We start from the raw sequence: 12,816 nt of genomic DNA on the forward strand, positions 1-12,816 counted from the left end.
ATTAAAACTTCATTTGATATTTTAAGATCGTGTGATAAAGGATTAGAGATTTTTGCTAAGATTTCTGCGCAAGTCCTTTGAGGCCAAACAGTTCACACAAGAGGCTTCGACACCTCCTCCAGAGTTGAAAGTAAACGGCACGATGCCTGCTATGTGAAACCATTGACTACCATACTGTATTAGTCTGTGCTGCTGCTTTTATGCCCAGCCATGCATATTCATGCCTACCCATCAGGAAGTCTTCCTCCACTACTTTCACCACTGCAAGCTCCACAGTTTCTCTCAATGGGTGCATTTATGTGTAAAATAATATTCCCCTGTTATTTGGCACAGGACCACGTCTTCCTCGAGGAGGCCAGTGCACTATTTAAACAGCCAGCATGAGCTCTTTTTCACAGTGCCAAGACCTGTGTACTGCAGCTGGGACATGCTAATATTTTGATATAAACTGCACATGAACACATTATGCTATTACATTTTTCTCCATTGGTTTTTTCCTTTGTATTTGTCAGGGTTTTATGTTTTCTTGTGCATGCAGAGACTGTTACAAATAGGATAAAACACTGCCTCGTGGAAAGGTCTGCAACATCATACACAGCGTGTAAACAGACTCAGTCACCTGTGTTTACTGCTGAGCACATGGTCACAGTCAGATGGCCTGCTGAAAAGCAATGCATGTGTGTGTGTGTGAACTAACAAGAAGCACAGTCTGGGCAGAGACCTGAGTCATCTGGTTTCTCTCAGCCAAGTCAAATCATGTGATCATGGCACACAACACAGAACAGGTGCCTGCTTTATCATCAGAGGTATTGAGAAAGGCTGCTTACATAGGGATGCAAGGCTACAAAAAACTGACAGTGGAGACTGCCTTTAGATTGCGGTGATATAAAATTTCCTATCTTTATGGCCCATGGGGCATAATTTCTTCACTGAGTCCAAGCCCAGCTTAACAAAAAATTCAGATAGCAGCTTCTTATATCACATCATCTCCAATGAGGCTAGTGTTTCCTCCAGTGGCAGCAATAAAGTAAAACTAGGTTAAGAGACTTCTCATACATACGGCTTCAAACAGATGCTGTTGTCAGACTGGCCTAGAAAACTCATCAAGCCCTTTCACCTACATTGTTTAATTCATGCCAGTTCTCGGGTAAACTGCAGCACTAAGCATTATCTCTTTATTTAAGGAGCATTTACTCTCTAAAACATCAAAAGACAAACTTTTTCTTAGGCAGTCCTAATGTTTTTTTTAAATAAATGGTTAGAAAACATTATCATCATTATAAACCATCTGGTTTTGCTTGTACATGACCAGTGTGACATCTTTAAAAAGCACGTCTTGCATGCTGAGAAGGTTAATTTCATTGCTATGAATGCCCTATTATAAAGATAGGGCCAGGTGAAAGTCATTTTAGCTACCATAACGATGAAAGGCAGAGGAAATTTTTGCCAGTATGACCAGAAACAGTCCCTTAAACCATGTGTTGTCAAATTGACACTTTTTGAAATAACTGTATGGTAATAAATGAGTGTCATTAAACCTTTTTATATTTCTGTGTTAAACTTAACTCTGATTATAATGTCAGCAGTCTAAAGACTGCTATTCTCTTGCAAGCTGCCATTAACCAATGCTACAAATGCAGCTTTGATCACAGGCTCCTACCAATTATTTTCATCAGGAGGAAGAAGATGTGTACATTGACAAAAGCACATATAGCTATGTATATATGACAGACAAGACAACAAAAGCAGAGACATGAAAGAGCTCTTCATCAAAAGGTATAGGCTGTAGAAGGGCTTAGAGACAGGCACAGAAAATAAAACATCAATAGGCTTTGACAGCCGGGGCAGGAAAACTTTATCAGGTGCTGCTGCAATTCATGCAGTCATGTTCAGTTTTTTTACTTAAACATCAGTAGAAACTACAGTTAGATGTGGCTCTTACCATAGGTTTTAAAAAGGTTATTGTTGCTCCTAATTGGATGTATTTGTCATACAGGGAAAACATGGAAGAGTATTCTGGAAAGGAAAGGAAAGGAAAGCACAGCAAGACAAGAAGAGTATGATGCAGGTTTGTTACATCAACAGAGATCCAGCTGGTGATTACAGTGCACATGATATAAGTATTATCCCCACCTCCTTGCTTGTGGTGCATGTTCTATGTACTGGATTTCATGCTGGGTTCATGCAACGGTCACCCTGACTTCTTTCGAAAATTTTAAGAGGCTGATGGCAAAAGTCTGGAAAAAGTTATGGTGAAAAAAGGGCACATGCATTTTGTTAAATTTTATGAGAAAGGGACAATCAATCAATCAATCAATCAATTAATATCTGTTTGTATAGTGCCAAATAATGACCAAAGTTAGTTGAAGACATTTTACAAAGAGGGCAGGTCTAGACTGTTCTCTGTAGCCTATTATAATAAAGACCAATGTTAATCTACTAATAGGACTAGTAGTATTTAGCCTCGTTATAGTGGTGACAAAAACTTTCCATTAATGGGTAGGACTGTCGAGTAGACCAGATTGATGTTGACCGCCCTCTGGCAAAGCTGCGCCAGGGTTTGAAAGGGCTAGAATGAGAGATAGGGGTGGGTGAAAAGCAGGAAGAGGAAAGGGACAGGAGAAACAGCAAAACAATGAATGAAAGACAAATTAGTGGTTGTCGTGTTTCACTGTTCTAGAAATGATAACAGAAGTAAGGATGATATTGATGGATGAAGCATTTGTAGACAGGCAGACACGTATTACCAGTTGCAAGGAAAGCTTCTTCATCAGAAAAATTCAATCCCTTATAAACCCATAAATCTTTTCTAAATAAACATTCTGTGTCTTGAGGTTAACAAAATCAATAAGTTTTCTTTTGATAAACTAGCACTGTAAAACAAGCTGAATAAATCATTGAAAACTCCACTCAGTGCTTTGTGTTGAGGTCCTGCTACTCCTTACATATTTTCATGTTCTGTTTGAAAAGCCTTTTGTGTATGTGATTCATCAATTATTTAATCTAAAGCCTAATATATACAGTTAGGTGCTCCATTAATTTTTGCAACCTCTTCATTTCATTGTACTGTAGTCAAACATATTCTGGTTGGTCATGGGTCAATGTGAATAACATTAAGTGCTGCAGCAGTCTCTTATCATACAGTCTGACTGACCCCCCCCTCACAGAGAGGAGCACTGTCGTGCTTTGTTTGGTTGTCCTCAGTTGCAGGGAAATTAAGAAAAGTGCAACCCCTCCTCTTTCTATCCATTGTGCATATGGTTGTGTGTTTGTGAGTGTGTCTGGGGGGGGGGGCTGTACGAGCTTGTGTGACTGTGACGCTGTGCCCTTCACTCTCTCTGTCCTCCACACACACTGTGGCCCTGTGTGTACAGCATGAGTAGAGCTGTGTGTTGCAGATAAGAGTCTAACTACTACATAGACAGTGTGTGTGGGTGTTTGAAAAGAGAACATGGATAAATAAAGGACACAGTGCTCTTTCCCCTGGTCAGATTCACCTCTGGATGCCCTTTCCTTCACTCGGTGTCATCACACCTTCCTCATGAATGTAAACCAATCAGTGGCATTCGCTGCTCTACTACTGACACACCAGGTCCACATGCACAGTATGAAAGCTGTTCACCACTGCGCCCTACTGAACTCTGAGAAGATACTCTTGCAGTGCTGGCATGGCTTGTTTTCCTCCATGGAATAATGTGTGAGTTAATTAGAGTCAGGCAGGGAAGTGATGCTGTGATTCCTGGCACCTCCCTCAGTCTAGACAGCCAGTCATGAGAGTAATAAGGGGGGTATCTTCACTCTCATCTTCCTTATCTTCCTGTTTACTATTCATATAAATTCCTCTACAGTAAGGCGGACATGTCCAGAAGAAAAGGATCTGTAATTAGAAAGCTGGCTTCCCCCTCTCTCTCTTGGCATCAGCATGACTTGCTGAAGCAGTAGTCGTCTGACTCATGTTAATTAAAACACAGAGATGGTGCACACCAACATTGCATGTGTTATTTATCGAGGGGGCCTGCTTCTTCTCAGGGGCAATTTGCTGTTGCTAAGTAAAAATTGTGAGAACAATGTCAGCAGCATGAATTAGCAGATTGCAACAGAAGCTCCTGCAGCTACAAACAGAGCCAAAAGGAAAAAAAAAATCTGCAGCATAATTAGTGCACAAGTCTCATGCATAAGTCAGCCAGTATTGCTCAGAATGCTGGGATCACCGCTGAATAATGATATGCCAACCGAAAGGGAACAACTTTTGTTCGGGGACATTTTAGGCTAGTTTGTCGGAAGCCATTAGTGCTGGTGTATTGTCCCACTAGCACTTAGAGGGAGCATGACGCAGGTTGTTACATCATCACCTTCTGAGTTTGTGAGCCAGATGTGACAGCGTCAGTCCAGCTAAAAAAGCGCTGCCATTACGTGGCAGTTGGCAGCGCAAGGCCTTGTACTAAGAGTACACTGTTTGGACTGAAGAGGGCTACATAAGCATTGTTTGACCTCTTTCATGCCCTCATTAGCTATGCAACAGGAGGGCTGATTTAAGACCCTTTGAGAGCATCCAGAGAGAACAGGTTTGTAAGTGTGAAATGAGAGACCAACCTGTTTGTCGTGCTCGCCCACACCGAATGCTAATGCAGTCAGCATCAATGGGCTCTTCATGTAGGGATGCAGCTTGAGCCCAGGAGCTCGGAGGCTGACCAGTGAAACACAAATACAACAGGAGAACCGCGAGAGAGCCAGGAGAGGACAGCGGCTGCCCACAGACCCGAGCTTGCACCAGTCACAGCTTTTATTTCTGGTTACACTGATCTAAGGAATGAAGAGAGAGCTCCAACTGTTTTGTCTATCTCTGTTTCTCATTATACCCCTGGATCCCCCTTCCTTTTCTCTTTACCCCTTTTCTCTATCTGGCTTTTACATAACCAGAGTGAAGCGCTGAAAAACACCATGCTTTTAAAAGAAGTTTTGAATCAATACAGACAGCCTGCAGCCAGATTCCAGTCATAATGATCAGAGGTATCCAAAAACTGACAGCATCCAATGAATGATTTAAAATACAGTGCATATGGCATTGTTTAGAAAAAGAATATCAAATGCAATAGGATATTCATGGATGAAACAGAATAAAAAAATCGAGGGAAATTAAATAAAGCGAGTGTAAAATGGCATTGGGTGGTCCCAGCAGAAGCACTGCAGGTAAACAAACAGGGAGATTGAATAATGGGCATAGCAATAGCACTTGCAGAGGCCCCTATAGTGCTATGCTTCCCATCTCTGCCAAGCGTAATGGGATTTCTTTGGTTTAAATGCACTTCACTCACTCTGTGGAGCCAGTAGGAAGCTAAACTATTGATCCACAAACAATTTAGCTGTCCAGCTGTCCAGGGAGAGGGAAAACAGGACGCCCCTAAATGTATAATGAGGCTTCCCAAGAGTTCAGCTTCCTCAGTATTCACTCCACGTGCCAGGAGGCTTTCGCCTTTGGGCTCTCTGTGCGATTAGCCTCTACCCATACACCTCTCACACATACAGTCCCTCCCACAGAAGGCTAGGGGTCAGCCAGCTAAAGAACTAGTCTGCCTCTCACCAAGGACGCTTTTGATTAGTAGAAGAATCCCCTCTGACCCCCCCAGTCATTCATTATTTTCAGGACACAACTCATGGGGAGTTCTTATCTCCTGTGTAGCATGCTAACAGAGTAAGTGGGCTGAATTGTCAGCCATACACAGCATGCATTATCACCACATGGCAACATATGCTGAGTGAGCATAAAAAAACCTATATGAAGGGTAACTGTATGCAGAGTATGGTGGTCATACCAGAGAGCTTTGCATACTATTGAATGAAGCTGTATTCTTGTCTTCCACAGATGATTCCAGCACCATAGCAACAGGCCTTGCTCAAAGGCCCCAAGAGGGGTTTCGCCCCAGCGAGGAAGATGCTTTCTTACCTAATTGGACAGTTCTGTGTACCACTGATCTTGTTCTTTATCCCCAGCAATATAAGATAACAGCACAAGCTGCTGTAACTACAGTAAGCTTCCACAATCTACCGATAAACTCAGATTAAACTGGATTAAGTCCAAAACAATGCAGCCCATCACTGGGAGTATCAATGATGGGGGGATACAGGAGTAATCTTATCTTTAAAATGATGCTAAATATTAGCTTTCATGTCAGGATTATGAAGTAGTTTAGCACATGACAGGGGTTTTACTTCTCCAGGTAATGTTTTGAAAGCAACAAATGGGATTACAGTATTTCTCTATTATCAAAAAAACTTCACCTCAAATCCAAACAAAGGATATCCCTTCATCTCACAGGCTGCTCAAAGATCTTCTCAGACAAACACTGCTATTCCAAAGGGGCTGTAATTTAACATTTTTGTCGCAAGAATTAAGAAAACAGATCTAGAGGATTTCATGGTACTATGACAGGAAAGAGTAGCAAAGTTTAGGAATTTCCAAAATATACATGGAGACAAAAAGCATTCAAAAGAGACACTGAATCAAGACATTATTACAAAAGCATAGAAGTCTTTGTTAGTCTTTGGCATCATACGAAAAAAACAACTATCGAATAGACTGTAATTGATCTACCGCAATACCATTAAAGCAAACACTGCTGTCTGACTGCACAGCATCAAAAATCTAGTAAACAATGCATCTGACTAACACACAGAGCCACATAAACAGATGGCTCAAGACTCCCATGTGAGAAGCCAGTCCACTGTGTGTAATACAACATTTCTGCTCAGTGTAATGTGAAATAAATGCACTGGAGGTAACCTGACACTTAGAGGGGTAGTTAATTAAGACCCAATCACAGTACAATGCTTTAAATGGACTATTTCATTAGCAAGAGTGTCCTCTGAACTTGTTAACCTTCAGTACTCAGTGTTACTTCTTATCATCATTAAATACCTCTTCATTTCTGGTTAACAACCAAAATGCAATTAGCCATTTGGCGGGAAAATACGTCTTGATATCACTGTGGAAATGTGGTGCATCCACAGTGAAGCCTGATAAGGTTTGGTCCCTGATAATAGGCAAACAAACAATTTCCTGTGCTGACATGTTAATGAAGAAATTCAAATATTATGTGGAAAAAATTAAAAAGGCTGATCAGGCTGTTAACAGAAATTAGCAGGCGAAGGGCACACATTTGTAATCTCCTTCTAATTGAGTCCATAAATCCCCAAAGATTTACTTTGATTGTACAGTCTAAAAATATCTCAGAGAAGCCCGAGTAACAAATCAGAGAAAAGGAGTGAAATCTTGTCAAGTGTAACCTACTTTCACATTTCTACTGTTCTTAAATGCAGCCAAAAGTGTCCTAAAGACACTCACTTGCACTAAATCAGCAGACATACGCAGATGGCCTGTAAACCAATAAATTAATAATTCAGTACATCAATCATTTACCCACTTCATCACTGGCTTCATTAATAAAAATGGATGATTTCTCTTCAATATCATTGAGAAACAACACAGAACACTAAGAAATCACCTGGACATAAACCCTCTAACTGACTCATAACAACATTTTCATGACATTGGTCAAAGTCATTGCACCCCCCCCACCCCCACCCCACCCCAAGGAGTGACAGCAGAAAGATACCAGGCAATATCTGTGTCCTACCTGCTTGTCCAGTCCACATTATCTTAATGGAATAACCTGATTTGGAATGAGACATCACTTTGACAGATCTGCAAACCACAGAGGCCACGCGAGTCACCGAGAAGCTCAATGTCTTATCAACAAACAAAATCGCAGTGATAAAAACAAGGGCAACGGATTAAATGTTCTATGATAAAAGACACTTTCAGAGGGAAGTTTTATCCGAAATGCTTTTTGCAACCACGCTATTTCTTCAAAACCCTTTTTTAAACCTCGTTGGAATATAAACAAGATCTCTCTCCTTGAGCTTTAGTGCATCACACAGACTGACAGAAAGCCAGCACTTAATATCAAATAAGTCTATTTTTATCTAAATGCATCTGTGTAAATCAATGAAGGGCTGTATTCAAAACGCATCATAGATGTTGCAGGGAGAAATCACAGCACTCTACAGAGCTACATGAATCACACTCACATACACGCAATTGTATGAAGACTGTGTCTGACAAATTATTCATTTGTAGTTTGGCTTTAACAGCAACTAGCATCCTGGAGGGACAAGAGCAGCTATTCAAGATCAGTAGAGTCAAGAAGGCAACAATGGCCTCAAAAACAAAGCATCCGCCCAGGCATCAAATCCTGATTCAGTCAGACAAAGTAACTGATTAAAGAAGAGGTTCATGTGCATATTAAACAATGAAGGGTGATTAACAGATACATCTGGCTACTACGGTAGCTGCATTAAGGCCACAAAAAGGGATTATTTTTGATACCAAATAATCTGACCTATTTCCTGGATAAATGGTTTGAAATATACATTATCTAAAATGCTGAGAAATTGTCATCACAGTCCAGCCTAGGATGATAAAAAGCAGCTCTTTTGCATCTTAGAAACCTGAGCCAGCAAGTGTACAGCACTTTTGATTCTAACAATGTCAAGAAATCTGTTCTAAAACTAGCTAGCTCACATTTCTGTCAATGACCCTCTGTCACCTAATTATATTTTAGAACCAAGCAGTAAACAAATAAAACAAGTGCTCTAAAATATCTTAAAAGCCTTTGTAAGAACTGTGAGCTCATTTGCTTGCTACATTTACAGTTTTGTCTAAAGTTGCAAACAGAAAACAGACAGAAAATCAACAAGTGTGATGCGAGTGCACTGTGCCTGTAAGTTCCTCCCACTTAGCTCAGCCTCTCCACATAGGATCTATAAGGTCACATGCATGCAGAGAGCTGTCCACAGTGGGAGAATCAATGGCAGGCTGAGTGCAAACTGCATTCAGACAGCCAGGCATGGCAGATGGGGACTGAGGCCCTTTCTCCTCCACAGGCATGAACAGAGGAAAGGTCTGTCTCCAGGCAAACACAGAAGACGTCATGTCTCTGCCTCACTGCCGTACCATTAGAGGAGCTCGCTATTGATTGCAGGCGTGTAAATTGCTGAGCAATTTAAAGGAAGCATCAAGACGAGAACACCACATGTTTTGTCAGCAGGACAGTGCAAAGCACTTGTACGGGCAGTGAAGACGGTTGCAGCAATAAAGGCTCATGTATGTGTATCTTTCTGGGCGTGTTGTCAGCTCACCAATGTTTACGTGCCTGTCCTGTCTAGTCTTGCTATATCCTCTCCCACTGAATTCACTGTAACCATAAAACAGGGATGAGGAATTGTCTCCAGCTCTACTGACACTGTATTAAGTGTGGCAGAACACTATAACCCTGTAGCTGCCAAAAGCCAAAGCTGCCAATCAGTTAAAAGTCTACACAAAAATCACACACAACATCTATCTTTGGAGTCCGAATGCTTTGACTCTTTGCCCAAGAATTTGTCGCTCAAGGCTCGGAAGGACATCTGGACACAAATCTAATCTCTTAAAACATCTCTAAAATTACCTTAATCTTAGATGGCAATCATCCAAGGATCTGCTTTGAGCACCAAAATCATTCTTAAATTTATACACTGATGTTTGAAGGATGTGGGAAGAAGAAAAAATACTAGATATACAAAAACTTCACACATCTGAGAGATCTGTACTAAAAATTCATACACCAGATGAGTAAAGTGAACTCTCTCACCTTTGTACTCACGTTCATGAATGCATTCCGACTGAAGTGAAGTGAAGATGGGAAGGTTGAAGACGGCTCTATTTTCTGCCTCAGGTGAGGTTAGCCTGTCTTTCCCAATACTTGACAGACGTGTGTGACTGGAGCATCAAACCAAAGAAGTAGTAAGGGTACAGTTATGTTGATTCATGTGACTGTGACACTAATGAAGGCTGAGGCTGTACCCTTGAAATCCATCACAGAACATCCATATCTTGCAGGGCACTATGTTATGTAAAAAAAAAAAAAAAAAAATCCTTGTCATGCAGGCTAAGCAAGCCACTGCAGCCCTACAGCTGATTTGGGCAAGGAGCAGCTTATTACAAAATTCAAAGCTCTGGATCCAGGATATAAGGAATATCAAACGTAAGGTGATTCCTTCGCACACAGTAGGTTAGCCTACTTCTGAGCAGAGTGAATTCATTCACCTAGCATGAACGAGAGGGTCTGCATGTCCTCGGGGTGCACACAGGACAGCACAGGATGCATTAGAAGCACACAGGCTTACAAGATTCATAAAGTGCTTCACCTGACAGGCGGCTGTGGAATCCCTCTGACATTTTGTGCCACATTTGTGACTCTGATTCTGTAAGTTGACAATATACAGTGAACGATCCCACACATAACACTGAACAGCAAAAAAGCCAACATGTAGATTGAGGTCAAAAACATTTAGGCATGCTAGGTCAGATTGAGCAATCAATCATGTAAAAATGTGAGCAAGTATTTATGTTAAATGTGTTCAGAAACAAACCACACTGCAAGATCCACCACTCAAAACCAATAATCTAAATACATGATAAAGTCAGATTTGCACAAAGTTTAACATCTCTGAATAGAGATGATAAAGGGCCTCTTAGGAGCCATTATTTCCTTCTAGTTTGTTGGTACTAATTGCATCATCAATCAAAATTATTGACTCATTAGACCACAATTGAAAGATGTAGGTTTACAGAATGCTCTGCAGTCAATAGCAAGGAAATATCTGCAACACAATCCACTCAAGCTGTTATTGGATAACATTTCAAACAACGACCCTGTCTGTTTGAAATGTCAACCCATGATGTGATAGAGTGGTCATGTTGGAAAATATCTTAATGCACAGAAAGACTCCATCATGATGCTTTATGTGGTGACTAAAGCCATTATGGTTACCAAGATCAACTTCCAATCAGAGAACCCATTATTGTCATGTCAGATTTAAAAACTCACAAGGTAACTTTGCAGTTCACTCTAAATCTCTGTTTAGCTCTAAGAAGAAGAATACAGAACTCTTCATTTTGTGACATGATGACCCCTTTGGAGACATCTCAAGGACTTGCTTGAGGTCTCAGACCTTACTTTGGGATCAGACAGTCTGATCAGTTTGTCCAATTCACTGAAGCTAGTCAGGACGCGCCCATGACACCTTCTCCAGCACCTGACGTCCTGACAGAATAACACTGCAATGGGCCAATACTGAGCACTACGGCTCAATCTGCCGGTAAAAAAAAAAATGACAGTAATATGATTCACTGAACCGCGGCTTCTAAAACCAGGACATGCCTTTTACTTCCACCCCAAATCAAAGTGTTTACTGCCGTCGGGTGCTTTCCAGTCTCCTGGCTATGAGACAAGCGGCAGTTTGAATCATCGGTATGTGCAGCGCTATAGACATGGCCTCAGGCGAGGTCTAATTAACGATGAATTCAACACTCAGCCTTATTACATTAAAGCAGGTGTGATAAATAGAGCTGAAATGTAACACTTCTTCCTTACATCTGCTGCACGCATCGATTATTTTTGGGAGGGAAGTGCATGCCAGGATGTGCAGCAGCTCATGTAACAGCATCATCCTCACCACGCCACCATAAGTCGGCATCTCTGGATGTCTCTAAACCTATCAATAGGCACAAAATGCAAAAATGCAGTTCTTCTCTACAAAAATCCTGAAAAACCTCTGGCTGCATTGCGGAGGGATGCATAAGCTCCATCCCATCCTTGCATCCCACTCAGCGTGTTGTAAACAACACTGATTTCCCAGCTGTCAAAAATGCAGCGCCCGGCTTCTGTGGAAATAATGCCAAAACCAGCCGTTTCTAATATACCTGCCCAGTGATGTCTGTGTCCTTACCTTCCGTAGGGGTCAAGCGCGTCCGTCCGTGTGTCCTTCACGATGCTCACGCCTGCTCAGCACCGCATCGCCCGGCGCTCAAGAGCGGGGAAGGAAACTGACAGAGCAGCGGTCCTTTCCCCGTGGGTTGGATGAAGGGTTACGACTGTCAACTTAGGGGGGCGCTAGATCTGCTAATTCAACACAGGACCACGAAGCAGGGGCTCCCACAGTCGGGTCCGGGTTCCTACTAAGCCCTTGCAGCGCAGGAGGATGTCCTGAGGAACATTTTTAAGAAATGTATACATACCTTTGTCACTGACATCTCCAGTCTAAACACTACAATCAAACAGAGGCACCCCCTTTTTACCCCAAGTTTGTGATCTAAAGTGACACAAACTGAGCTATTTTTAGTTCATCTTATGTGAAAACTACGTGATAGCTACTTTAACAGTTATATGGGATGATAAACAACTCAAATTTGATGCTATGATCGGTGTAAACTATCTAATATAAAATTCCACAAACGCCAAACATATTACGTTAATGCATATTTAAGTGGTCTTTCTATTAACTTACACAAATCTGCTAAGGCTGAAGTGAAGTCATATAAATCATAGTATAAGTCATTTACTCATCACACTTAAGGGTACATTAGTTTAAGAAGCCTCGCCTGAGTCAAACTTTCTCCTGCAGTTGATGGCGACCGGTGCTCCGCCAGCGTCTCCCCATCTAAATCAGCCCCGAGCTTAACTTAAGCTAACCTTATGGCATACTGTGTTAGCTAATTTGAGCGAGAGAAGCTAGCTTGCATCGACTTTAGCTTTCTTTATTATTCATAGTTGAAGAAAAGGCTTGGCCCAGCTTAACACAGGACAAAATCCCCTTTTGACAAACCTTTCTACGAGCAAAGGATTTTGGCAGCTGCCTACACTGTCGGCTGTAACCCAGAAGTCGCGAGCGGACAGCTAGCATCAAGTTTAGCCGTTGTAACTGATTTACGCATGC

General features: G+C 41.6%; 1 protein-coding gene across 2 annotated transcripts in view; it reads right to left on the reverse strand.

Annotated features, from left to right (window-relative positions):
- The window catches only part of LOC121515074 (contactin-1a-like), a 106,743-nt gene that overhangs the window by 93,491 nt on the left and 436 nt on the right, over positions 1 to 12,816 (reverse strand). The window contains exons 1-2 of one of the 2 annotated variants that reach the window (XM_041795654.1): positions 12,706 to 12,790; positions 11,830 to 12,086 (exon numbers count right to left, since the gene is read on the reverse strand). The gene's annotated coding sequence lies outside the window, so the exon portion shown is untranslated. Of the gene's footprint in view, positions 1 to 11,829; positions 12,087 to 12,705; positions 12,791 to 12,816 lie in introns of those variants that run through there. The other variant, XM_041795655.1, reaches the window with a different exon arrangement.

The sequence above is a fragment of the Cheilinus undulatus genome, linkage group 9 (genome assembly GCF_018320785.1).
Source record: "Cheilinus undulatus linkage group 9, ASM1832078v1, whole genome shotgun sequence".
NCBI lineage: Eukaryota > Metazoa > Chordata > Actinopteri > Labriformes > Labridae > Cheilinus > Cheilinus undulatus.